General features: G+C 34.2%; 1 pseudogene; it reads right to left on the bottom strand.

Moving 5' to 3' along the window:
• The window catches only part of LOC123583408, a 97,932-nt pseudogene extending 77,910 nt beyond the window's left edge, over positions 1–20,022 (bottom strand).
• Between the last annotated feature and the right edge of the window lie 5,516 nt (positions 20,023–25,538).

Here is a 25,538-nt window from a genome sequence, read left to right as displayed (position 1 = left end):
TGAGATGTACAATATGCCAGGTTTTTCAAAGGGTAACGTTAAAAGTAATATTCTGTGATATTCTGCTAAAAAATGGAGAGAAATGGTTTTGGGCAGCCAAGGAGTGACAAAAATGGGTCAGAAAATGAAACTATTGATGAAAATGTGCAGATTAACAAAATCATTCATTTCAGTTAAGTATGTCTCTTTGTATGCGAATGAGGACAGATTAACACCATGAAGTCAATAGACTTCTATTGAAGTCTATACAAATTCTATAGAATTTGTAGCTATTGCTTCAGATTTTGTGTATATACTCTGAGGCTTAGTGGCACCAGAGGATATATAAAAGCTATTATTTCAGGGGCGCCTGGGTGGCTCAGTCGGTTGAGCATCCGACTTCAGCTCAGGTCACGATCTCACGGTCTGTGAGTTCGAGCCCCGCGTCGGGCTCTGGGCTGATGGCTCGGAGCCTGGAGCCTGCTTCGGATTCTGTGTCTCCCTCTCTCTCTGCCCCTCCCCCATTCATGCTCTGTCTCTCTCTCTGTCTCAAAAATAAATAAACATAAAAAAAAATTTAAAAACTATTATTTCAGAAAGAAACAAAGCAGAAACATATTTAACAAGCTTCAAAAAAAGAAGAAAGCAGAAAAAAAGTAAATACGGAAAAAATTACATTAGTATGGCAAAGATGATGTAGATAACACATACGTTGATCATAAGGAAACATTTATGCCATAAATTTGAAATGTATTTTGGGAAATCTTAAAGAAAAAATAATACTGCCAAATAATCTTAATATAAAATAAAACTTTAATAAACCAATAATTATAAATTGTATATGGTAGACAATAAAGGAAAAGCATTCAGTCTTTCACTGTAAAATGTGATATTCACTGTGAGTTTTTCATAGATATCCTTTATTGGGGAATTTATTTTCCATACCTAGTTTGTTGAGTATTTTTATGATGAGGATGTGCTACATTTTGTGATTCTTTTTTCTACATTTATTGAGATATCATGTAGTTTTGTCCTTTATTCTATTGATTATGGTGCATTGCATTCACTGATTTTCAATCCTTAAACTAACCTCAATTCTAGACATAATTCCCTCTTAGTCACCATTCATAATCTCTTTTATATATTGCTGGATTGCTGGATTCGGCTAGTATTCTTGTGTGTATTTTGTCCCTATTTATAAGACATATTGGTTTCTAGTTTAATTTTTTGGGCATGGCTTTCTCTGTGTATAGAATGTGTTGGGAAGTTTTTTGTTTGTTTGTTTTTTTGTTTTGTTTTGTTTTGTTTTCCACTATATTCGTTGGAAGCATTTATGAAGAATTGGTATTATTTCTTCCTTAAACGTTTGGTAGAAATCACCAGGGAAATCATATAGGACTGAATATTCTTTGTGTTTTGTCTCTCTATCGTTAATCTAATACCAATTAAATCCAGGCTATTTTGCAGGAGTTGTTCTTAAGGCAAGTCTCTGAGGTTTTGTTTGTTTGTTTGTTTGCTGAGCCCCAGAAGGGTTTCGCTATCTCCCCAGGGTTCTTTTTGGCGAACTGTCTCACCGACATGCGGCTACTCTTCCTTGTTACATCCCCCCAAATTCTCCATTATTTTTGAGAGCATCCTTACGTTTGAGCTTCCCACACTCTGTGTAAAATAAAGCCGATTTCTTTGGAAAACTTTCAAAGCATTTTATGACCGGAGATATTCCCTGAGAAAAATCTCTGAGCCATAGTTCTGGGGCCGAAGGCAGGGACAACGGCGTGCTTCTCTCTGAGTGGTCCTTCTGCTTTAAGACAAGAACACTGTGCTTTGTTCAACTTCTGTTTCCCAGCATTGATACTCCACCTTATAGACAAGAAGTCCCCAGGATTCTTTACTCTCAACAGCTGTGTCAGAAGAATGTGCACATGTATATTTGTATATATTTTATCAAGACAGATAATAGATTAGATAGATAGATAGATAGATAGATAGATAGATAGATAGATGATAGATAGATGACAGACAGATGTTTTTACAGCTAAAAAAAACTGCTTTTTTTAACAGCTAAACATTTTATATAGGAATCCCACTTCCAAAATAGTAATGCGAGGTGCTTTGTGGAATGAAAAAGCATAAATGGTCAAATTTCAATAAACAACCATTTAAAGTCTGAACATTGTCCTAAGGTCCTATAGCAAATGATGAATCATACGTTTTAGAAAATCCACTAAAACTTGGTAGGAATAGCAAGAGTTGGTGTCGTTTGAACCATGCCTCCCTCGCTCCCTGATCCACCCTCCCAAATTTAGCCTGACATTGAACCTCCACTCAGGCAGCTCAAGCCAGGAACACAGTGCTCTCTCTCCTCCTAATTGGATTTCTTATTAGATCTTTCTCCAAAATTATTTTTGCTTCTATTTTTTTTATTTAAAAATAATTTTATATTTATTTATTTTGGGGGGAGAGCACAAGTGGGGGTGGGGCAGGGAGAGGGAGACAGAGGATCTGAAGGAGGCTCTGTGCTGACAGGTTGATGGCAGTGAGTCCCATGTGGGGCTTGAACTCATGAACCATGAGATCATGATCTGAGCCAAAATTGGACGCTCAACTGACTGAGCCACCCAGATGCCCACTTTTTGCTTCTATTTTGGTTAAAAATTAAATGTATTTTTTATGTTTTCTATATTTTAACATCTATTTTATTTTTTTTATATTTCACTTTGTGTGTTTTAAATTGCATATATGCATATATATATATATATATATATATATACTTATATACTGCATGTGTATGTACAATATTACATACATATATATTACCTTTATATATTAAACTGCCTTTTCCAAGATCCCAGTTTTAAGAAGTATTTTTATATTAGTAATTAATACATACAAAACTCTTTTCCATTAAGTCTGACAAAAGATGGTCAATATTCATTAGTGAGTTTTGGCTATAATGATATATTATACCATCTTTAATACAATCCAATTAGATGTTATTTCACAACCTTTTCTGAAACTGACTTTCTATCACCTCCTATTCACTAAATCACAGGTGATGAGTATGAAGTTCAACCTTTAGCAATGACTCTATGTTTGAATTGAACTAAGGTAATAGTGATATTTGCAAGTGCTATTCACTGAAAGTGCTATTAAATCTCCAAAATGTTCTTATTGATTTACCCGTTACTGGCATTGTTGTTTCGAAAAGTCATTTCTTTGCTTGAAAAAGAGAAGAAAATTTTAGTCCGATATTTGATATATTTCTCTCCCTCTTTTTTCCTAAAGTGTTGAGTGTTTTCAAATGCTATTCATTTGCATAAATAATTATTTTGAAAATATAGACATCAATTGTAAATAAAATTCTATTTGAAGCACTATATATTGTACCATACAAAAAGGTTTTCAGACAAGACTTCTTTTCTGATGGATTTAAGGCTTTCACTACATTCATGTTATCAGACTATTTATAGATAAATGTCCCATAGTTGACAATTTTGAAAGGAAGAGAGGGCCAGCACATAGAATATTGTTGCTAATAATTATCTACTGTCTGCATCCTACTTTCAACAATATCCTCCCTCATCTGCTCTTGTCAAACTTCTATATCTGTTTGAAGGACAGTGCTATTGGCTGAATGTTTATGTCCCCATAAAATTCCTATGTTGCATCTATAATATCCAGTATGAGGATATTCGGAGGTGGGGCTTTGTTTTAAAATTTTTCTTTTAATGTTTATTTATTTTTGAGACAAAGAGAGAAAGAGAGAGAGAGTGTGTGTGTGTGTGAGCAGGGGAGGAGCAGAGAGAGAGGAAGACACAGAATCCCAAGCAGGCTCCAGATTCCAAGCTGTCAGCACAGAGCCAGATCCGGGGCTCGAACCCATGAGCTCTGAGATCGTGACCTGAGAGGAAGTCAGAAGTCCAACCAACAGAGCCACCCAGGCATCCCTTGGAGGTGGGCTTTTAGGAATTAGTTAGATCATGAGGATGGCACCCTACCGATGGAATTAAGGCCTTTATAATAATACACAGGAGAAAGACGATCTCACTCCCTGTCAGGATATAGCAACAAGATGCCCTCTGCAAGCCAGGAAAAGAGCTCTTATCGGATATGGAAGAGGTCAGCACTTCATTTGTGGACTCCCCCAGCTTTAAGAACTATGAAAAAAAAAATATCTATTTTTTTGGCCATCCAGGTTATGGGCATTATATCCTAGCAGTAAGAGCAGATGAAGACAATTTAAATATAATATCATAAGAAGTCTTAACTTTCTCAAATCAATGATTATAATCTTTCTTCTTCAATATTTATTTGTAAACACGTTTCATTTCTCTTACTAGGTGGCAAATTATTTTATGTCAGGCAACTTTTTACTAATTTTCATTTCACTAGAGTCCTAAAATAATGTTGTTCACATATTATAGGCAATCAGTATTTGTTTAATTTAATTAGAATTAATTAATTCAATATGAACTGTTAACAGACAATATAACAAGCTTAGATTTCAGTTAGCCTTATTCTCTTTTTTATTCATTTTATTCTTTTATTTTTCCTTTCCAGTTAATTTTTTTTTATATTTATGGAAAGTGGCATGGAAGAGATTAATAAAGAAATTATGCGCATGGATTTGCTGCTATAAGCCTTCAAACATTTAAAGAGATACATGTTGAGGAAAATGTATGCCATACATATAAAAAATAAAGGTTATGGATTATATATCAGTATTAAATACATATGCGTATGTGGAAGTAAAAATGCAAAATTTTAGATTCCTGGTCAGTGAATCGTCTCAAACTAGGAATAAATGTATGGGCAAGCAAAATGAAATGATGGAGTTATTTGGAAAGGATTTAATTGGAACAATGAATATTAGTATGGTGATCTTATTGGTCAATGTCAAAAATCACAGTACATGCATGAATTTTTCTTTTTCTTCCAGAAATCTACTCTACAGAAATATTCAAATTTATGCTTATATAACACCTCCTTCTATACATGTCCTTGGATAATCCTCTTCCAACTTGACTTTGGGCTTGGCCGTATGACCTTGCTTATTTAACAGGTAAGGAAGGCAGAGAGATGTAAAATAATTATATATTGGGACATTTTCTGTCTTTCTGATGGAATGTCTCACCATATGAACTAGTCAAAGGCAGAATGGCTGAACAATGCAAGACCTGGAAAGTGGTTTCAGACATTCTAGTTAGCCCATCTTTTTTCAGCTGAGAACCCACATAGATGAGTCAGCCTGTACTAGGTCAACCAGTCCCAGCCTGGCCAACTCAGACTGGAAGAATGCCCAGCTAACACATAGAATTATGAGAACAAATGATTATTTTTGCTGGGGTGGAGGAGGCACTAAATTTTGCAGTGGTTTGTTAAAACTGATATTTATATCCCTCATCATTCTTCATTTTATTTTTCCCAACTTTATTCCATCCTGGTTGTTATTTTAGATGATGTGACACAGGCAGAATAAGGATTAAACCTGAATTCCAAGATCAGGCATTCCTGATATATGTTGGCTGGTGTCTAAATTAGTCACTTGGACTTGCTGACATAATTTAACTTAAACTGTTAGACCACTATTTCTTTATCTGTGAAAATACACTTAGCTATGAAACCCTTCACACCATGCCAAATTAAAAACATATATATATATATATATATATGATTATTTAAAATGTACTACATGTTGAAAGTAGTACTAGGAGTGAATATAAAAGACAGGAAGTATTTCAGCAGCAACAATCCTTAGGTGATAACAGGTATTGGTATTATTAATTCATATAGGATTGCTTCCATATTGAGAGCACGTTTCCTAATCTGTCAACCAATAGTTTGATATGTGTGCCATTATTCTAATCTATGGAGTTATAGTATCATATTTAAGGAGATAGCCATAACAGTGTATTAAAAAAACTCGTTAAAATATATGATTTAGACATCTTTAAATTTTATGTTGAGACATCAATCAAATGACGGTTTCTTTGTAGAGTCTCCATTCCCAGGAAGATATTTTTATCAATGGCAACATTAGTTAGTACATAAGTATTACTAACAAAAACACTATTGCTAAAATTTTCTGGAGGAATAAATCCTTGATGTATCAGAAAAAGTTAAGCTACAAAAAACAAATGCCACTTTAGTTATTTTGAACAGAAAGAGATTTGATACAGGGAATTGAGTATTTATAAAAGTTGTTTTCATTTCTAGATATGTTATTTAGCTCTTTACTAAATGATTTGTGCTTTTAAAGCTGCTATCACATTTTATCTTTAGGAGAAAATACTATTTTATAATTTTTAACTATATGTATTTATGCTATAATGTGTTCTTTTGTCTTTTTACTTGGGGGGTGAAGTTTTTCTGTTATGTCTGTAACTTTTCATCACAATGGTGCTTTTTTTTCTCTTGATATGTGTTCTTTTTTATTGTAAGCTTGGTTTACATGGAGTATTTTTTTGTTGCCTGTTGTTTGTTTTGATGGGGTCTTCTACATAGATTAGACAGCAATTTTTTCTATACAGTATATTTAAATTTTTTTTTTTTGCCCTTATAGAAGTATTTAACAACTCTGGACCATTTTATGTTAATTTCTCATCTTTTGCCTTTTGTACATGTGGGTGGAATCAATTTTGATTCACTACCTTTTGCACTGATATTCACTATATACAGATGGACAATACTCATTGTAAGCTGCTCTCTGGATAAATAAGGAATGAGTCTTTCCTTTCCAATGTAAAAAATGTTTAATATTTGGAGAAAACTCACCTCATTCCAAATACTTACTTTCCTAACCCTCTAATCATTTCTGGGGCAACATTGCTTCCAAATAGTCCCTGTGAAAGAGCAGGTTTCAGAGAACAGAATGGGGAGCTGCTCTGTGCACCATCTGCAGAATGCCTTTTGATTGGGATGTTTACAGTTCTTTTAAAAAATTAATTATCCTTCTCAACAAATTAGTTTATAACAAGGACCCTTAGTCACTTCTAGGAGGATATTGATAGTGGACCAGCATTTCAGTTTTATTAATTATAATCATTAAAACCTATGTGTACCTGGCCTAAAATGCATTTTTCTGATCAAACATAATTTCATGTTTAATAAACATAGGTTATTAATGAGTTTACTGATTCATTTCATTGGGGACAGAGTTAAACTTAACTTTAGAATATCTCCTGGGAGAAAAGCATATGACTGTCTCTGACTACAAGCAAAACTTGGAAACTATAAGCCAATTCGGTCATAAGTTATTTTCTCTGGCAAACTTGAAAGCCTAAGACGTTTTAAGAAGACTTTCTGCCTCTTCAAGACTAGATATATGTGACATTATTTTTATATTACATATTTTATAAATTCTAATAATGATTTCAAAACATTAAATACTAAACTTTCATAAACACAATTATATTATAAATTACTACCTATAAAAATAAATTGGCTATCAACATAAAAATTAACAAGCATACTTGGCATATAGTCACTGGATGTTTGGGTATTTATTATCTACATAAGAGGTCAAGACCATATACACTTAAAGGTAGGAAAATACACTGTATCACCCCCTGCTGGCCCTGAATGATTTCAGTCAAGGGCGCCATCCCACCTGAGTGAATCATAGGTGGGGGTGTTATGATGAGAGATTAGTCAGTATGTCCAAAAAAGTAAAGGGGTCCTATATTCACATTCTTTCTGGGATTATGGAAGTTTGCAGTGGTGGTACCAATTCTGTCCTTCCATTAGCTCAATTACTATTTAATAAATACTCTCTATGTGCTATGAATCATACATAGAATAAGAGACATAGTAAGGAATAGGACAGCTTCAGCATGAAGCTTATATTCTTGTGAAAGATATTTTGATTCTCTAACTGGGAGCACACTTCAGTGAGGATCAGGAAGGAGGTTGTGGATGCTGCTACAATTATAGCCAAATTCTTCAAGATGTGATGGTGGGACACTTGAAAGGACTCATAGGAAATCTACCTTTGCCCCTCAGGGCAGTTCTTTCCTCTCCATGGGACTGGTCACTAAGGAAAACAATCTCCTCCTTGAATTAAGCCACTCAGGACCTGTGTATCTACGTTCATCTTATCTGTCCTCAGAGCCCCCAACAGATTTTCATCTTCACCTGTGAGATTGTAGACTACTGTAGCCACAGCTATAGCTGTCTCTTGTTTCCATGTATTTGTCTAGCGAAGGCTAGATGGTGTTGCATATTTGAGTTAATTAGTCATAGGCAATGTTTCAGTCTGCATTGAGTTTGAGCTATGCCACTTACTGCCTAAAGTGACACTGGGAAAGTCATTTGAAAAGCATCTAGACAATAATGCCCATTGCAGGTTGGTGACGGTGTTTAAATAATTGCATGCATATGGAGTGCAATGTGCCTTGCAGTCAATGAGGACTTAAAAGTGACTTATGGATTAGTAGCCATGGAGATAGAGACACAGATGAAAACTATCTGAATATAAATATCTGTATAAAGGTATTTTTGTAGGATTATCTATATTTATGCTTGTTATTACTCTCCATCACAAATATTTCCCCAAATTTTATCTAGATATAATTTTCAAGTAATTGGCAGATGTATATGGGAGTTATTCTGCGAGAAATCCACCCAGATGGACCTTGGGCTCAAAAAAATCAGTTGACCACTGCTGTTACCTGATTCTTGGTGGCAAACTAAATAGATGGACCAGTTGGTGATTAAATGAGTAGTTACAATTACTGTACATGAGAACCATACCTTTCAAGATTCAATTTTCTTACAGTTAAAAGCAATAAGACATAGATGTATACAATTTTTTTCCTAAAATATTTAACTTTAAATATTTTTAAATATAAAATTAATAGTGTTAGGAATTGAGAGGCTTTCTTAATTGGATTGCCTAAGGTCAGAGGCTACAAAATAAGAACCAGAATATAATATAGTTGTTGTAAAGGTATTTTCTCCTTGAGATAGGGAAGGAGAAAATAAAAGAACTAAATAAAATACATGAAAATTAGTATCTGAATTTTCATCAGAGCTTAAGTGGGTTGAACAACCATTGTACAAAACTACTTCACTTGTCCTACATTATACAGAAAAAAAAATTCTATATGAGCAAAGCATTAAGATTACTAATTTAAATATTTTTTATAAAAACTTGGTAAAGGTTATGTTGTTAAACAGTTATCTTGTTACAAAGAATATACTGAAGGAGAATTTTATTTGTTCTTAAAGATTGATGGTCAGGGGCGCCTGGGTGGCGCAGTCGGTTGAGCGTCCGACTTCAGCCAGGTCACGATCTCGCGGTCCGTGAGTTCGAGCCCCGCGTCGGGCTCTGGGCTGATGGCTCAGAGCCTGGAGCCTGTTTCCGATTCTGTGTCTCCCTCTCTCTCTGCCCCTCCCCCGTTCATGCTCTGTCTCTCTCTGTCCCAAAAATAAATAAACGTTGAAAAAAAGAAATTAAAAAAAAAAAAAAAAGATTGATGGTCACATTATGAACATTATTTTACTCTAAAGTAGTAATTCCCCCAAAGGCTATTGAGGTTAATAGGCCTACTTATCCCCATTTGGATTCCTTAGTATTTGGACTTGTTTTCTATTGTCCTTAGGTCTCCTCCCTGGCTATTAGTTGACCAGCTGTCCCCTCTTGGTATCATCCATAACTTTGAGCCTCATGCCTTGTTCCCTGAAACTTCCAATTTGTTGTATCTGACTTACTGTGGGCGGAAAAACCAAACAAAGAGCTTGGTATAACCACAACTGAAGTAAAGTGACTTTTGAGGAGACATTTGAGAAACAGCACAGAGATTGTGTGAGCTTAAGAATGTGACTGTTTCAGGACTGATATTGGCTGCTCAGGGGCTTAATTCTGGAGAAAGAGGTGAGAAGGAGCTTGCTTTAAGGATCTTGACCACATTCCGGATGGTAAACATCACGACATTATTTATTTCTATTTATCAGTTAACCTATTTGAAAGTATCAGTGTCTTTACTATGGCAAATACAAAAGGAAGCTGTACAGCATGTTCTAGAACTTGTTCTTGTGAAGCTGCCCTTCCTGTCATCTTATTATGTATTTTATATTACTTGTGAATAAATAGTACCATTAATTACAAAAAAGTAATAGTGCTACACAGTTTTAATAAATTCACATAAAGAGAAAATAGCTTATTTTATAAGATCAACTTTCAGCCAGTTAAAAAAAAATCAGGTGTTTTTGTGAATAACATTTTTTTGTTCACGTTTATTTCTTTCTTCTGATACATTTTTAAACCTCAGATTCAATATAAATCCTTAGGAAAGATGTATGCTTGAACATAAGGAACCAGATCATCTTGTGTTACTTATAATGTATTTCACTCCTTTTACTTTTGATTAAGTAACAGCATATATATTTCAGAAAATATCTGTAATTTTACCATGTTGGGAAAAGTTAAGCTATACAGTAAGTCTTTACATTTTCCCACATTTAACAAATGCCAAATAAAATATTGTTGAAATTTTTCTCAGTAATAGATTATAAGTGGCATGTTTGTGGACTGTCTACTTCTTGGCATTTGGGTTTTGTTCACTTTTTGTTGCCTCACACTCTTTTCAGGATTCAGTTCTATAAATGTCTGATAATTCCATATATGAAAAAGACTTAAAATATGTATGCTCTGTTTATGAACATTGAAATTATCCTGGAATTTTTCCTGCTTGAAAGTGCTAACGTAAATATGAAAGTTGCAACTACGTAGAAACAATTTTATTCAAGTAGATTATACTTCTATACAAAATATTGCCTCACGTATGTTTTTTTCTACATCTTTTGACTCTAAGAAATTAACCTATGACTGAGATATGATTGCATTTCTTCATGTGATTTTGACAAAGGCTGAATTTTGGGGTCATACTCTTCCCACAAGCTAGAATTTGGTTTTGCTACACTTGTCTCCTTTCCTCCCGTTGTATTCAGCACAATCCTAACACAACCAGCTGAAAGGAGCTGGATGACCAATGCTATTTTTGGTGCACATTTAGAGTGTATTCTTGAATAGGTAAAGTGGTTCTAAGATTGCAGATAAATTTTGCTAACTAAGAACCAAGAGAGAAGTACTGAAAAGCATGCTGCATAGTGACATTGTGCAGTGCGGGTCACTGTTGAGATTTCCCGTATTCTAATCCTTCTTCCATTACACCCAGATGTTATGTTTTCTTCTAATCATTTTACTGTTTTAATCAGTCTCCTTATTGTATGCACTTTATTCTGCACTTGGTCCATTCTGCCTTTCTATCCAACGTTATCCTAGGGTAATGTAATTCATGTTCCACCCACAGACTGATGAATCTTCACAGATGTTTAGATCCTTGAAAACAGGGATGATTTCCTACCAGTCTTTCCATCTATCTGTCTTACTTTGACAGAATATACTACTTGCTCAGTAATAGTCATTAAACAAAAGGAATTGAAATCTAACTCACAAACTCTTTTCTTTCCCTCCACTTCAGACTTATACATTGAACTGTCTGTTGTGCACAAACTGTAAATGTTCACCTGACATTTCAGTCTCCATTTACTCAAATCACCTTGTCCTGTCCCACCTTTCAAATCACACTCTAAGTTTATTATGCTTGCATTTCTTCTGTCAGTTAAATTTAACATCATCTACCCAATCCTCTTTCATCCTTTACCTACTTTCTGCACCTGATAGAACATTGACTCCTAGAAATTTTAATCTCCATATCTCAATTCTATCCCCTTTTCTACTCACTGCTCTATCATAAATCAGACCCTGACATATTTCATATGAAATTATTTCTAAACAATGTTCCAGCCTTTAGTCCTATGCCATCTCAAAATTTCCCAGCACAAAACCATAACATATTGAGTATCAATCTCGCAGTGTTGTTCCTACTTTTAAAAATGTTTAAATAACTGACAGAAACAATTTGAATATTGTAGGGTGAATTGACTTTGTTCTCCAGGACCTGGTTAGTAGAAAAAATGTTAAGTGTTGGCTCTGGGGTCAGGCTGCCTGGGTTTTCAGTTCATCTCTTCTGCCATTAGTTTTGTGATGTTGTACAATTTGTGTGACTATTCTAAAACTTGTTTTCCCCATCTGTAAAACTGTTGTAATAGGATCCTCTCATATAGTTGTTTTGAGGATTTAATGAATGATCTATGTCAAGTGCTCAGAAGAGCTTCAACCACAGGAAAGCACTAAATGAATGTTAGCTCTTGTCATTTTCACTCTTTGATTAGGTGGCTTTCTTGGCCTTTGTAACTTTTATTCATCTTTAACAGCTCAGATATGTATGAGTTTCACAAAGACTAGAAACATTTGTATTCTATCATAATACATGTAACATCATATTTTAAAAATCTCTTTAAGCCTCTGTCAATCCCATTGGAGGCACAGGGAATAAATCTACTTAATCTCCATGTCTCTTACACCCAGAAGAATGTTAGTAAATTGCGCTTTTTTTTTTTCCTTTTGCTTGGTGCTTCCTAAACAGACTATTTCCTAGTCTTCAACAGTTTCAAGATAAAAATAGAGCCTGGAAAGAATCACAAACATTTTGAAATTCTTTTCTCACTCTTGGAAAGTTCCATTCTCTTTCAAGTCATTTTGAAACAGGGGATATTACCTTTTCCTCTGAAAAGTAGTTCTTGTAGATATATTCTGGTGTCAGCCACTTTATCCATCTGTATCGTTATCTGGTGGCATTTTCAGTCACCACACTTACCCGAAACAGCAACTATTTTGCTGAAAACAATATTGCTGCAAATAAATTATGGAATCCACACTGCAGTTTTTAATATTTGGTGCAGATAGTACTGATATTTCTCCCTAGAATAGTAACACTTAATCTCCTTGCCTTTTCAAGTAAATGACAGTGATATGAGCTGACTGATGATATTCTTGCTGTCTTTGATATGTTACTATAATTAACTATCAACTAATTAGCAACAGATTTGATGCATATATCAAAGTTTTTATATCTGTTTCTTGAAACCATTGCTGATACTACTGCAGATGCTTTGAACTAATGAAGTTATAGAAATTCTAGAAAATTTCTTTTCACTGCTGTCTCCATGTGTGTGTATGTGTGTGTAACTGTGAACCACATGCCATCTTGCACATTATGAATCACTGAGGGCTGGGGAGAAAATAAAATGAGAGACATGAAGCGATGATGTAAAATGTTTATAATTTGGGGAGCCTGAGTGGCTCAATCAGTTAAGAATCTGACTCTGGATTTCAGCTCAGGTCATTTTCTCATAGTTCCTGAGTTCGAGCCCTGCATTGGGCTCTGGGCTGACAGCCCAGATCCTGCTTGAGATTGTCTGGCTCCCTCTTTCTCTCTCTGCCCCTCCCTGGCGCGCTCTCTCTCTCTCTCTCAAAACAAATAAATAAACATTTTTAAAATGGTATTTAAAAATAGAATAAAATAAAATATTTATATTTACAGCATTGTCTATGTTCCTTAAGCCAAATTGAAATTCTTTACTACAAGTCTCCACAGTTCTTTATGCAAACACAGCATCCTTGGCTCAGCCACTTTTTTCACTCAGGTTGATAATGTATCTCAGGATAAAGAAAACCTTTGCTCAGATAAGAAGCACTAATAACTAATAAATCACAGGTAATTAAAACTACCATACTTGGATCCCAAGCTCAATATTTAGCTATAAATAGAATATGAGAAATTAATGACTTAGTGTACTAATTTTAGTCACAAACTATGGTCTTTATCATTTATGGAACACAAGGAAGTAAAGAACAGGGGCACTTGGGTGGCTCAGTTGGTTTAGTGTCCAACTTCGGCTCAGGTCATGATCTCAGGGTTCGTGGGTTCGAGCCCCAAGTCGTGTTTTGTGCTGACAGCTCAGAGCCTGGAGTCTGCTTCGGATTGTGTGCCTCCTTCTCTCTCTGCCCCTCCCCCGCTTGCGCTCTGTCTCTGTCTCTCAAAAATAAATAAACATAAAAAATTTTTTAAAAAGAAGTAAAGAACAAATCTGTACTGAATTCACTTATATTTTGGAAGAAAGCAAAGGGGTAAAATGTGGAAATAACAACATTGCCTATGATAAGAATCGAAACAATGAAAGCAGTAAATAATATAGAAATTGAGAGGAGGAACATTTCTGAGTGGTATTAGGTAGTGTGATATGTTGCATTCATAAATTTAGGAAAATAAAGCAAAATACAGTTGTGTTGAGCCTATAAACTAATGCTATTTTATTCTGAGCAGTCCAATGCATTGTGAAAAATGACTCCAATTATTATAAATCAGAAACATCCATATTTGGACTGAGGAAGAAAATACTTGTACTTTCAAAGAAATATACATATTTTTAGTTAACAATCATATTATTCTAAATATTTTGGGGAAAAGTTCAGAATAAGTTAAAATTCACAAATTGTTTTCTGGTATAACAATTTTCAGATATATTCAAATACATTTTAATAGGAAGTGTTTCCAACTCATTCTAACTCAATAAGCTTTTCATTTGCAAAGAAATTTGAGTGCTTTCAGCCTTGACTTAAACTGTAGATAAAATAGTTTTGTGCAACATAGAATAAAGGGCTTTTAAGAGATTTGGAAAATTTACAGATAGAAAATAGCTCATGCAAAGCAGTGTGATGAGATAAGTTGTAAAGAATTCAGAACCATACAGGTTAATTTTCCTTTAAAATACAAATTGAATATGGAACTATGAGAAAAACAACTTGGGAGAATAAAAGTAGATCACAAAATATTTTAAAAAGTATTTTCAAATATTCCCCATGTAATGTTTTCAGTAAGATAAGTTAAAAGAATCTGCCTAAACATTCACTTTGTTTTAATGTTTGTTAGTCATAATCAAATGATCAGCTTTTATGGTATAAATGTTTCTTAAATAATTACAGTTGATTCTGAAAATTGTGCTATTGACTACAACTTACATAGGTATTCCCCACAAGACTTGACTATTTTCAAAATACATACATGCAAAAACTAAGTGAAGATAGATTAAATACATTAGAAAGCAATATGCTAAGATGGTTTATTATGGGTTAGTAATATGGCATACTGGCAACTCATTCTACCTGGTTCTGTTGACTATTTCTTCTTTTCTAAAGCCCCATCACCTCCTTAAAACATGCCCCTCCAATATATATAATATACTCAAATACTTTAATATCAGGGAAAACGTACCCTCCACCAGATGTCCCATTTAGCTATGTTCAAGCAACTGTACTTTACCTACTGCCATTGTCCACAAATATCTTCAAAGAGTAAGACACACATTTTTTCCTTATTCCGGTTCAAATACACTTCTTCCATATACTCTCCTCCTAAATTTAAGTGTAAAAATAATTTCAAAAATAAGTCACTTATAGAAAATGGTTGATAAATTCATTTACTACTATTGGCCACAATTTTATTCAAAGATGCTCTCATCTGCACTTATCCCTAAGTGATGGTATTCCTTGTTTTACTTGAACTTTCTTCCATTTTCTACTGTACTCTCTCACAGAAATCTCATCCACTTTTACATCTTCAAAGGTCATCTTTGTAATATGATTTGTAAATCAGTGTTTCTTGACACTGTAAATATGACTTGTAAATCAGATTTTTCGCATATAACCAATTTATAATGGGCATATACATTTTAGATATCTCCACAGGCATCTTGAAATAAAACCTAGTAAACCTGAATTCTCATCTCTTCATCTGGAAAAGTATTTGAGGCATCATTCTTATTCCAACACGTAGCACAGAATCTGACACATTTTTACTTAACAATTATTAGCTGTAACACTTTATTCTAATTAATAATTGGGCATTTTACTATTAATCAATTAAATGTCTCTGTAGACAAATATTGTATTATAAACTTACTTATGTGTGTACATCTTATGTTAACTGCTCTTGCCACAAAAGGAAAAAACAAACAATACACAAAGGAGGAAACTTTCACAGGTGATGAGTGAGTTTATAGCATTGATGGTAATGATGGTTTCACAGATGTATATTTAGCTCAGACACATCAACTAGTATATGTTAAATATCTACAGGTTTTGTATGTCCGTCGTGCTTCAATAAATCACCCTTTTAAAAAGTTGTCTTCAGCTTCAGCTTACTTTACCCAATTATGGGAAGTATACTTTGAATACTTTTTTTTAAAAATTAAATTTGATGGCATCTTGTCAGTGAGGGTTAGTTGCCCTTCTAGGGAAGTCTATGAAATATAACCAAATCTGTAGTTGTGAACATTAATGGGAATACACTCCAGAGTAAACTTTTGATTCCCATATATATTGCTCTCTGATTTTGGGGAAAAGTTTTAATTTAAATGTTTTATCTATCACCAACCATACTTTGTTCTGTTGTTGCTCAACATAAGTTCTTTAATATTGGATTATTAAAGTTTTATGGACTATTTATAACATAGTATTTCTCTGGTAAACATTGTTGGCCAAAGCATGATACAATATTAGATTTTTCTATGACATGTAAACATGGTGGCATAATGTGTCTCCTATTTACGTTTTGGCGAGTCATTTAAAAAGAGAAAAATTATGGTAATGTAATTAGGATAAATAATAAGCCAATGCTACTAGCTTCATGGCTATATAAAGAGAAGTGAATGAAGCATTTTCAATTAAGCTCATCATATTGGTACTACTTAGACCTGTTTTTCCTCTGGCTATAGACATCAGCTTTATTTGTCTATTTAACTGATTTTATACAGATTTTTAAAAAATACTCATATCACCTTCCTAACATACCAATTAATGAATTACGTATCAAATCATATGGATGAAAATAAGTTTTTCTATGCAAATTTTGTGACACACTTCTCTATAATTTTATTATATATGGCCATACACCATATGTTAGAAAATAGATCCAAAATAACATGAAAGGAAGAAGTAGAGAGCAGAAAATAAAATACGCATATCTCTAATTTATTCATAAAGTTTGGGAAAGCATTTTTAAAAATCCTGGAAAAATATGTGCTACTCTTTAGTCGGAAATTTGTCAGTGTGACGTGTCAGTCTTGTCAGAACATGCAAGTGAAATTTTCACTATCAACTGTAATACAGCTTTAATTTAGAAGACTTGAGTGGTGAGGTAGAGAAGGTTAACATGGGCCCAGTCCTCTCTCCAGCACTGAGGAAGGCATAAAGGAGTGTGCCTGTGTTAAGAGGAAATCTAACATTTTCACTAAGCTTGAATTCAAGTACAAGTCAAGAAAGAATAAAACAGTCATGGTCTACAAAATATCAGTGTAAAATTTCACTTGTGAACTATTTAAGGATTTAACAATTTAGTTTTATTTTGATTTTTGTTTTGGATTTTGCAATCAGAAAAATGGTTTGACTGAATTAAATAGCAGGTCCCATTTACAAATTTCAATATAATTAAGACACCTCTTTGAAAACTGATTTGTACCATCCTACAGATTTGTTATTCATGGTTACTATTGCATGTTTACATAAGGCTTACTTATGTAATTTCTGCTAGGACTCATGTGATAGTATCCATTCTAAACTTTCTTAATGATCTGTACATAGAAGTTTCTTAGCAGGCACTAACAACATTCCTTTTTGCCTTGAATTCTGAAAATATTCAGTATTGAACTATTTTTCTGGAAATGTAGTAGTTAATGAACTCAGATAATTATTTTAGAAGCCTTTCTTTAAAAAAAGTCTGTAGTTGACTTAGTTTTTTTACTATGAAATATTTGTTATGCTCTACTGTTTGCATTTGATCATTAACATGTTGAGTACACTTTGAGATAGATATTTTGTTTATCTAAAGACAAGGTATATGTAAATATGAAAGAATTGGAAAAGTGGATTTGAGATAGCCATGGATTTTTTTATGCAATAAATATTGGTGAACATATGAAGTAAATCAAGTGATTGATTGGTACTATACATTTTATCTATTGGAAATTGACTCCAAATTTTGTTCCAATGTTAAATAACTCAGTCACTCAGCTCCTTCTAAAAGAAAATCAAACAAGCAAATAAACACAAAGAAAATAAAAATATACAAATATTAATGACCAAAATATCTGAACCAGAAAACTGTTTCGGCATCTCCACAAACATTATTACCTCCTTTATGCCTCAGACACATAGAAATACTAGATTACAAAATAATGGTTAAAAGAGAAGCAAAATAAAAGGAATAAAATCTTGCTTTACAAATTAAAACATAAATTATAGATATAGAAGTGAGGTTGATTAGTTATTGATTAGAAACTGGTTGGAAATTGCTGAGCCTATAGACTTATTTGTGAACTTAGAACAGCTGTTCAAAAGCTAAGTTACATTCTCATCATTTTATTGACTTTGATTTTTGAGAAATTCTTACTTTTTTTTTTCCCAAAGTGAACCCTACCCTTATATTTTATTAAGATAACAAACATCATAAATTAACCGAGCTGCTTAACTTGAATTACAAAAGAAACATGACTCAATATGAAAGTAAGAAACTATCTACAAATCACTGTCAGTAACAAATTGCAATATACCATGCATACAGGAGTCATACAGAGCAACAAACTCTCAGAGAAAACAAAAATATCTTATACCTTGCAAATCCAATTTTTCTTTAAAATCATTCATGAAAAGGATTCTCTCAAGTAAGAATTGACACCTCAATTAATCAAGCATCGGAAAGCTACATTATAGCTATTTACTATACAGAGACATCTTTTCTCCTCTTTTCCTTCTAAATGTCTGTCCCAGAATCACACAGACCCTTTTGCTTCTCTGACACTCCCCATTCCACCATTTCTTTAGGTCGTGAAAACTGAATTTGCTGAAGAACATAAATCTGTTGATATCATGTTGTATAAATCACACATTTTGGGAGCACCTGGGTGACTCAATCGTTAAGCATCTGACTTTGGCTCAGGTCATGATCTCACGGTTGGTGAGTTTGAGCCTATGTCAGGTGAGCATGACTCCCACTTCAGGTGAGCTTGACTTGTGCTTCAGGTGAGCTGATGCCCCAATTCTGGTGAGCTCCAGCCCCACTTAAGGTAAAAACGTGAGCCCTGGGTGAGCCCCACTTTGTTCTCTCTCTCTCCCTCTCCCTCTCTCTGCCCCTCATTCACTTTTGCCCCTCCCCCCCAAAAAAACAAAAACAAAAACAAACAACAAACAAAAAAAACACAATATATTTAGTTGCTGACCATCTGCGGTTATTAGGCCAGCTGGTAACTGGTTGGTAAATGCCTCCTCTATAAGTTCGTCACTTAGTCCTTCTATAGCTGTGACTGTTCCCCCAATTCTTTTCTTTCCTTTCATAGCCTCTCTGAATTTCTGAATGTATAATTTTAGCGGTTCTACATAACTGTTGAAGCCTAAGGTAGACATGGAAAAGACAATATCTTCTCGACTGCCTTCTATTTTTCTTGATGGCATCTTTCACTTGCCTCACCTATAATAAAGCTAATGAACTCACACATTCTTGAACACATTCTTGGGCATCTTTTCCAATCTTTCCCATTTGAGGTATGGCACTTTTCATCATCCTAGGTACATTTCCAATTGGAAAATATATGTTTCTCTTTGAAACTTTACTTTGAACCATTTATGTCTTCTTGATCATTCATGCTGTCTTCAGTATCATCATGAGGTAGTGTAACATGACTTCCTCCAATGTAGTGTACAGAATGCATAGTTGAGAAGCATCTATCACTCTATCACATTTATCACAGTAACACTGTCACCATCCATCCCCAGTGCAGCTCTGGTTGGCTCCAATTACCAATCGGCTATTTGGTTGGACAAGAAATGGCTGCTAAGGAACCAGTCCCAGTGTATAGCTGCCAAGTCTTTTTTTTTTTTTTTTTTAATACACTATTTTTTTGAGTAGTGAGAAGAGTAGTTTAAAAATATGAAGAACGATTCCAGATCGATGAACAATTTGATATCTCACTGAAGATAAATTATTTAAAACAAAATAAATGAATAAGTAAGCTTATAATAAATAAACAAAAAATAAATAAAAAGCAGTAATACTTCACTTCTCGAGTGCCAAGTGGCTGTACCATGTTAACTCCCACCAGCAATGTGTGAGAGTTCTTATTGTTCGAATCATTGCCAGCATTAGGTGTTGTCAGTGTTCTTGATTTTGGCCATTCTAAGAGTTGTGTAGTGGTATCTTATTGTTTAACTTTCATTTTTCTGATGATGTATGGGACAGGACATTTTTTTATATGCTTATTTTCCATCTGTATACCTTCTTTGATGAGGTGTCACTTAAGATCTTTGCCCTATTTTTTAATCATAGTTTATTTGCTTAAGTTTGAATGTTAAGAATTCTATATGTTTTGGATAATAATCTTTCATTAGATGTGCATCTTGGAAATATTTTCTCCCATTCTGTGACTTGCCTTCTTATTCTTAGGACATTGTCTCTCACAAAGTAGACCTCTCCCCCCCACCCCCGGAAATTTATTTATTTATTTATTTATTTATTTATTTATTTATAGGAAGGCAGAAAGTGAGGGAGAGAGAATCTTAAGCAGGCTCCACACTTAACATGGAACCACCTTATTCTTATATCAAAACAGAGTACATTATTTGAAAAGCTATTACCTAGTAATATGGTCATTATTCTAAGCTGGATATAAGTAGTTTGATTTTGAACTACTCTAGGTGTTCTATTTCATTTTAATTACCTTGTGTCATATATTGACTTTAGAAAATAACCAATTTTAAGTGACTACTCATTTTTAGATAGTATATCTTTTGAAATATAAGGGTACAAAATAATGAATTTTAAATAGAAAAGCTACCTAAGTGTAAAACCATTTTGCAAAATATTTATGTAGCCATACATACTTTTGTTTCCTAGAAAAGGTCATTTGACTACAAATATGATATTTTTGAAAGTGTGACTGTGGTAAAACAAAATTTTAAACCGTTTATCACATAGTAATAAAAGTCCATATTTATCCTCATTCTCATTATCAGTTAATTCGGTCATGTCTGTGTAATTATTAAATCTGAATATGACCATCTTGTCTTTCTGGCAATTAGCTTTTTTCTGCATATGTATGCATAAGATATGGCATTTTTTTTTAATTTTACATTGAAAGGTGCATTACTTAAATGGAAATTCTATAATTTATATTTAGGGATATAAAGCTCATTTCCTCCACATTTAATTAATGCATGTTGTTTTACATTAGAGCACAGATTCATGACACAATTATTGCATGCTTTCTTTAGACCAAGCCCTATGCTAAGGATATAAGGATATATCTGATGAAGAATACAGTTTCTACCCATTTCTACTCAGATACACTATCCAACTGATGCAGGCCAAATGACAATTCTCCTGCCATCAGAAATACCCACAAAGAAACACAAAAAGTACTTTCAAAGGGAGCCATGTCAAAATCTTTTTTTTTTTTTTAACTTTTTTAACACTTACTTATTTTTGAGAGACAAAGACAGAGTGTGAGTGGGGGGGTGGGGGGGTACAGAGAGAGAAGACACAGAATCTGAAGCAGGCTCCAGGCCCTTAGCAAGCTGTCAGCACAGAGCCCGGCCCGGGGCTCAAACCCACGAATCATGAGATCATGACCTGAGCTGAGGTCCGACGCTTAACTTATTGAACCACCCAGCCTTCCTGAACCATGTCAAACTATAAGGAACTTCCTTTCAAAGTGCTGTCCCCAGATAAGAATGAGAATGGTTAGTTTCTATAGTTCACTAGGCACCAAGTAGTAGGGAGAGGCAATAGTGTCCTTTCTTCTGACACCACAAATTTTTATCTGTGACTTTCTTTAGTATTAAATTGGGAAGCATATCCTCTATCCTGAGCTGTGTATTCTAGTTGCCAATTTTGGAATAATAAGAAACTCTACTCACCATTCACAATTATGTAAAACACTGAAATTTCATGCTTTGTAAAATAAGTGGATGCTGGCCTTAGGTGTCTTTTTTTAAAAATTTTGTTTGTTTTGTTTTGTTTGGTGTGGTTGGTTTTTAATACAAAGAGATCCATCTAAAAAGAAATAAGAAACAATCAGGTGTTAAAATGAAGTTATATATAAGTTATAAAGACAGCATATTAGTTTTCTATTGTTGCTGTTACAAATTACCACAAGTTTAGTGGCTTAAAACAATACAGACTTAATGTCTTCAATTCTATAAGTTAGAAGTCTAACACAGGTCTCATTTGGGCTAAAATCAATGAGTAGGTGAGGCTGCATTCCTTTTTGGAGGCTTTAAGAGAGAATCCATTTGTTTGCATTTCCAGTTTCTTGAGGTCACAACATTCCTTGGCCCTTTCCTTCCATAGCTCCCTATGACCATAGCTATGAAGATTGCTACCTCTGACCATAGCTGGGATTGATTGATTCTTTGCTTTTAAGAATTCATGAGATTATTTTAGGACCACCAGGATAATCTAAGATAATTTTCTTATCTCGGTTTTAATCTTAATCATATATACTAAATCCCTTTTGACATGTCAAGGTAATATATTCACAGTTTCCTTGAATTAAGACATTGGGATTTTGAGGAACCAATATTTTGCCTACCACAGACCTGTTAAAGAACGCAGTGAATGGGGTGCCTGGGTGGTTCAGTCAGTTGAGCCTCCGACTTAGGCTCAAGTCACGATCTCGCTGTTCATGAGTTTGAACCCAGCGTCAGGCTCTGTGCTGACAGCTCAGAACCTGAAGTCTGCTTCAGATTGTGTGTCTCCCTCTCTCTCTGCTCCCCTGCCCACGCTCTGTCTCTTTCTCTCTAAAATAAAAATAAACGTTAAAAAAAAAATTAAGAAAGCATTGGTGTATTCACCTAAAGCATCAAAATACACTACAGAACTGAGAGACAGAGAGACAGAGAGAGAGAGAGAGAGAGAGAGAGAGAGAGAGAGAGAAAGGATCTCTCCCAGACATACTGCCTTAGGATCTTCAGTGCTGGGTCCTCCCATGTTCATTTTAAATATTTCTGCTAATTGACAGGCATGGGTACAAAAATATGATAATGTTTAATTAAAGACAGTATTTTAGGGGAAAATACACAATAAATATATCTATCATATTATGCCACTTAAAATATTTTTCCACTCTAATTCAAAGTGCTATGAAAAATGTATGATGTGGTCACACAAACATGCATATATATAACCCTAGACTTAACATGTGTGCATTATCTTAAAAAAAAAGTCAATACCACTGCAAAAATGCAAATTTGTCATATGTTTGGAGATTTGCATATGTATTATGAGCTGTTCTGGCAGTGTAAGAAAAACTTGGACTTGCCCGTGGGTGTAGAAGAAATGTTAATGGCATCTACTTCCAGATAACCATATCAGTGAGAATATGAGCATAAGAACTTCATTTGTCACCAAAATATAGAAGAGGGATTAGCTCTGAAGAAACGCATAATAATGATTGATGAGGATGATGGGGGCATGGGATAAAGTCTATCCCACTTCTATGCCATATAGATTGGTATTTAAGCCCCACAGAGAGAAGTGCTATGGGCAGAAGATAACAGATGTGAGGGACAGTATAGAAGCGGATGCTATCTTTTGGAAAATGGCTGAATTTAAACCTTAGCCTCAAAACCACTAGCCGTTTAACACAAGATATGTCACATAACCTTTAGTTTGTACTTCATTCCTCTCACCTGTAAATGACACAATAATTTTACCTGTTGGAATGAAAACTGCCAGCTAATGTGAAGCCTCAACAGGTAGATAAATTGGCTCTTCTTTCAACTTGAAGGGAAAAATAAGCTAAAAAAAAAAAGTGTGTACAAGCAGCCAATTAAGAATCATCTCTGTGACACAAATATGACTGAGAGTATTTCTTTCCCGTGTAAGTCAGATTGCCTCAGTGTAGCTGTCATTTTTTTCGAAAAGAAGAGAATAGAATGCAAAGTAAGGCAAGGAAAGGAATTACATTTTGGAGTTTTGTCTAGTACAGAATTCCAGTATGGTTACTGGCACATGGTACTTACTAGAAACAAATAAATTAGAAACCTACTATTCTTCTAAGGGAATGTCAATGAAACTAGCTACTGGAACTAAAATATATCTTGACTATACAGGTTTTAACAGAACTCAAGTTCTCAAACTTGCATGCCTGGGAGGCTTTCTATGGAAGCCTCACATACCAGAGGCAGCCTTCTGCCTCAATATTCACTTTGTGTGGCCTGAGAGGAAAGGACAAGGGATATCCAAGAAAGGTGAGCAAGGGGCTCCAAGAGGAAACAAATGAGAGAATTTTCTCAGAGAGCAAAGTTAGGTTGCAATCAAGGATCTTTTCAATTCCAGTTGGCAGGACTTTACCATTGCATTGGAGTTTCTCTCTACTTCATTTTCAAAATGGGGAAGTTAGTTGCAATGATCTTGCTCCTACTCGACCATTGAGTGTTGTATAAGTTGAGAACAAATTACTAGTCTTCTTCATTCCTATATTCTACATCATAGCTCCATTTAATTGAATACAGAAACTTGTTAGATATACCCTGAATCTTTATCAGAGAATGAACATATTCTGTGTGCAGAAAAATGATGAAATTGGGATTTGATGAATAGAAGGGCAAACTGTAATAAGAGACTGGTGGCACAGAAAATAGACCATTTTCCCTGTGCTCATAAGGCTCCCTGTTTTCTGAGTCATTACTATGTGACAGAGTTAGAACCGGTGAAATTAGAGCAAAGTCTGGCTTATCATAACTTCCTGAATATGATTCTTTCACTTCCCAATCTGCTGATTGGATATTGATGTCCCCAGCAATATTGTCTTGAAATGGGAAGAACTTTTATCAGCCTGGTGTCCTGAATAGATTGGATGGAACTAAGTCCAAATCAGGAAGCCCTCATTTAGAATTCACATGAATAAGATTAATTCTATTGTGTTAAGTGAGCCACTAAGATTTGGGGCCTTATCTATTATAGAAACTCATATTATTTTACCTAATTATTCTGTTGTATGGAGCTGTTGAGAGAATCACATGAGCTAATGTATTTCAATCCTCAGTTAATAGTGCTTACACTTTTACTAAAATGTGTGTGACATTTTACAACTTGGGACACCTGCAGTGCTACTTTGGTTTGTCAATGAAATGTGAATATTTCATTAAGAATCATATGCAATCTACAATTAATAAAATAAGGGAAAGTTCTATTTAGTGAAATATATGAACTTATGAATCTGGCAAGAATTGTTAAACATTAAATTGTGATGATGGCTAATGTTTAAACAATTTTAGAATTAACCCATTTATGTGACTTCTGGTTTCTGAGCATCTCTAAAACACAAGAACATAAAATTGAAAGGACTAATCCACAACTTTTAAAGTTTTCAATATTTTTAGTACAGAACCTTGTTTTATCCTATTCATGTAATGTTAGTATATCAGTAATTATCCACTGAACAGGAACATCTGATTTTCCAAATATATGAAAATAAGATTGTATTTTTCATGAGAAATTTTACATTATACATTAAAATGAGTATTTTAAATAAGAATATGTCTTCCCAAGTATTATGTAAACAGGTCAGCATAATTGTAGAAAAATAAATTTTATCAAGTA

This window comes from Leopardus geoffroyi, chromosome A1 (genome assembly GCF_018350155.1).
Source record: "Leopardus geoffroyi isolate Oge1 chromosome A1, O.geoffroyi_Oge1_pat1.0, whole genome shotgun sequence".
Classification (NCBI taxonomy): Eukaryota; Metazoa; Chordata; class Mammalia; order Carnivora; family Felidae; genus Leopardus; species Leopardus geoffroyi.
Note: the sequence above shows the minus strand (reverse complement) of the source record. Positions and strands in the feature narration are given on the sequence as shown.